The sequence below is a fragment of the Propithecus coquereli genome, unplaced genomic scaffold (genome assembly GCF_000956105.1).
Source record: "Propithecus coquereli isolate 6110/MARCELLA unplaced genomic scaffold, Pcoq_1.0 Scaffold80, whole genome shotgun sequence".
NCBI lineage: Eukaryota > Metazoa > Chordata > Mammalia > Primates > Indriidae > Propithecus > Propithecus coquereli.
The window spans coordinates 1,447,596-1,451,684 of record NW_012154174.1 but is presented as its reverse complement, the minus strand read 5'-3'; the positions used below and the strand labels follow the sequence as shown (position 1 = coordinate 1,451,684).

The 4,089-nt window shown below is 39.6% G+C and overlaps 1 protein-coding gene and 1 pseudogene across 1 annotated transcript in view; both read left to right on the top strand.

Annotated features, from left to right (window-relative positions):
• The window catches only part of P4HA1 (prolyl 4-hydroxylase, alpha polypeptide I), a 92,146-nt gene that overhangs the window by 62,469 nt on the left and 25,588 nt on the right, over window positions 1–4,089 (top strand). The gene's annotated exons all lie outside the window — the stretch shown is intronic.
• On the top strand, window positions 472–1,657 carry LOC105825512 (annotated as a pseudogene).

Below are 4,089 nucleotides of genomic sequence, written 5' to 3'. Positions count from 1 at the left end.
ATTTAAAGCATACAATTCATTGGCTTTTAGTATATTCAGAGAATTGTGTGACCATCACAGTCAATTGTACAACATTTTTATTACCCCAAAGAACACTTTCACCACCCCAGAGTGAATGGTACATTGACCTACCAGGAACTCGGTCAGCATTGGGAGAAATAAGTTCTTAATATATTTATCAGCCATATTCTTTACAATAACATTCTTTGTTTCTTCCCATTTCTGTTACACTGAGGAATTCTCCTCAGCCAGTCCTGATAAATTTGGAGGACATCACCAGGCAAATGATTTTGGTAAAATAGGATAAATCTTAGATTTGTTCTAAGAAGTCTTTAGGATTCATTCATTCAGCAAATATTTACTAAGTATCTACTATGTGCCAGGCATTATAAGTTCTATGGATATAGTAGTGAGTAGAAACAGGCAGAATATATATGTATTTGGAACTATTAGTATTACAGTAGTCAAATGAAAGTGGCTTACTGTACTCAAATAACATAGTAACGTAAAACTATCACTGTGATACATGCTACAAAGGAAGGATATATAGTACCGTAAAAGTGTATTGGGGCAACTGTCTTCTCCACATCCGGGTGCTCAGAGGTGGACTATTCCCGATATGCTTCAGGCTGCAGGCACCTGCCAACTCTGAGATTCTTGGAGGGCCGTGAGAAGCCCAGGACAGTTCTGAGAGTGTAGCTGTAACCATCCTTCACCCGCCTGATCATTAGGTTGATTCCTGTAGTAGCATCTAGCAGCTGGTTCAATCCTGTTACATATACAAAGCTCAATTACTTTCATGAAGAACATCTTATTTCTTTACATCAGAGAAAATGTTAAGAGTATCTGCAGACAAAGAAATTCTTCATTTTTGAGGACATCAGTCCTTTGAGGAAATAGGCTGAAGAGGATTCCCACCGGCATGGGGCTGTTCTGATCCCTGCAATGGGGCAGATGACCTGCTATAGGTGGCCCAAGCTGTGGTAGATAACTCTGGCAGATGTCTCTGGACAGAAAGACCGTGGTGCTGAAACAGCTTCAGGGCCACACGTGGAGGGCAGCATTCTTTGAAGATGTAGTTCCAGCATTCAGGAAATGGAGAAAGGCTGGAATGAAGGTGTATATCTATTCCCCAGGGAGTGTAGAGGCACAGAAACTATTACTTGGGCATTCTACAGAGGGAGATATTCTTGAGGTTGTTGATGATGACTTTGATACCAAGATTGGGCACAAAGTCGAAAGTGAGAATTAATGAAAGATTGCAAACAGCATTGGGTGTCCAACCAACAATATTCTGTTTCTGACAGACACTCTAAAGGCATGTGCTGCTGAGGAAGCAGATGTGCACATTGCTGTGGTGGTGAGACATGGCAGTGGGGGCCTAACAAATGATGGGAAGACTATAGTTTCATCATACCCTTCAGTGAGCTGTACCTGCCCTCTTCAGCGGATTTCTAAGGAAGACCAAACTTGCTCAGGGTTGTCCCCATAGTCTAGTTTTATTCTAACGGTAAACGTAACTTACTTTAAAAATACATACAGTCATTTCTCAGTGTACATGGAGGGATTGGTAAGGGCAAAGTGTAGTCAATAAAGTACTAACACACAGATCAAATGTGTCATGTTTATGAGCTTATGTACCCAAATGGAAAGCAAGTTTTGCAAAGTTATTCAGAAGCCTTTCTATTTTAAAAACTGGAAGTATTTAAAGGATTACTCTTCATGTAATTAATTGCATCTGTTTAATTGTGAGGAAATAGAAAATTACAAAGCTGCATTTCACAATATTTTCCTACCAGTATACAAAAGACAAAGATGTTATTAAATATTTGCTTATACTTGAAAAGAGCAAAATCAGAAAGAAAATTTACTTCAGTCTTGAACAATTGAGCATATGTTATTTAAGAAGAAACTTGAGAATCATTGTTGCACCGCCAGCAAAAAATCACCTTACTGTAAGGAAAAAGGTTCATTGATGTAACACTTGGAATGGAGATGTGGTTCTCAGTGTTTCATAAAATAGTCCAAATCCTGCCAGTTGTTATCCATCATAGATTTTATATTATAGTTGCCTTTCTGTCAACTTCCTAGCACAGTTTAAGAAATTATGTTATTTACTATTTTAAAAAATGATTTTACTGAAATGACTCCACAAGATCAAAAAGGACCCAAATATATCTTTCTCTAAAATGGATGCAAGATGCATTGTAGGATGTTTAGTTTCAAAAAAAAAAAAAAAAAAGAGGCTGGGCGCGGTGGCTCACGCCTGTAATCCTAGCACTCTGGGAGGCCAAGGCGGGCGGATGGCTCAAGGTCAGGAGTTCGAGACCGGCCTGAGCAAGACCCCGTCTCTACTAAAATTAGAAAGAAATTAATCGGACAACTAAAAATATATAGAAAAAAATGAGCCGGACATGGTGGCGCATGCCTGTAGTCCCAGCTACTCGGGAGGCTGAGGCAGGAGGATCGCTTGAGCCCAGGAGTTTGAGGTTGCTGTGAGCTAGGCTGACGCCACGGCACTCTAGCCCGGGCAACAGAGTGAGACTCTGTCTCAAAAAAAAAAAGAAAGAAATGGATGTGAGAAATGTAAATTTTATAACAGTATTATTCTGGTTTAATTCTAATAGGATGTCATGTCAATTTCATAATTGTGATTAGTAAAAACATTCTCCACCTCCTCCTCCTCCTCATTATCTCTCTCTCGCTCCTTTTTTTTTTTTTTTGGAAACTAAACATCCTGCAATACATCTCACATCCATTTTAGAGAAAGATATATTTGGGTCCTTTTTGATCTTGTGGACTGATTCTAGTAAAACCATTTTTTTAAATTGTAGTGTGTGTGTGTGTGTGTGTGTGTGTGTGTGTGTGTATACTTACATACGTATCTATTTTCTGTGTAGAAGTGCTAAGGTGATATTCAAAGCCTTAACTTTGCAAAGTGAAAAAGAATACTTTGGTCAGAAAGAAGAGCCCTAGTTCCTTAGGGCTAGAGGAAACATGTTCTTGAGGAAGTGGGCCCTGAGCGGAGGCAGAATATAGTGGTGGAGACTATAAAGGAGACTGAGACAAAGCAGCCAGAGACACCGAAGGAATACCTGGAGAATGGGTGTTTGAGGAAGAGAGTTTCCAGAAGGATGAATGTTTGTTATATGTTATTGAAGGAACAAATACAATGAGAATTGGAAAATGTTATTGATTTAATAGTAAAGTAGGGTTATGGATGACGTAAGCAAGGGTGATTTTGGTGGAACGATAAGGGACTAAAGCTAGATTAGAATGGGTTCAGAGAAAAGTTGGCTTGAAGAAGGAGGGGAAAGAGGTTGGTAGCTGGAGGGAGATAGAAAGTTGAGGGGAAAAAATTTAATTTTTATTAATGGGAGAGACTTAAGCCTAATTAAAAGCTGTGAGGAGTGTTAGTAAGAGAGGGAAACTGATTATATAAGAGAAGGAAGGGCTAATTATTGATTTATGGTTCCTGAGATGGCAGGGGATACGGAATCTAAGGCAGAGGATTAGCCTTAGAAAATGGAGAGAAATCTCCTCTATAGGAACTATTAATAAAATGAACTAGAAGGAGCAGATAGATGCAAATGTAAGTAAGTTGTATGATACTTATTTTCTCTATGAAGTAGGAGATAATATCTGCTGAGTGAGGGGCAGGCTGAGGTGGATTAGGGTGCAGAGTGGAAGAGGATGTAATGGTGAGGACCCATTTGAAGTTGGTGTTAATGAATTTGACATGGAACATATCTCCCCTACTTTGTGACTCTCTTCAGTAGGGTTTGGTGACACAGATACAGGCTTGGAGCAAAGAGATTCATTCAAGATTGTGTTTTTGCCAGACAGTTGAATTTAGGCTTTTAGCAAGAATGTTGTTAAAATGATGAACCATGAAATCAAAGCTTAATGAGAGTTGAGGAAGTGTAGGAAAAAACGGGATGATAGACTAAGGAAAAGCAAATGTGAAAAAGGGAATATAGTTGAATTTGGGGGTGGCTTTAAAAATTGAGTGTGGGCCGGGCGCGGTGTCTCACGCCTGTAATCCTAGCTCTCTGGGAGGCCGAGGCGGGCGGATTGTTTGAGCTCAGG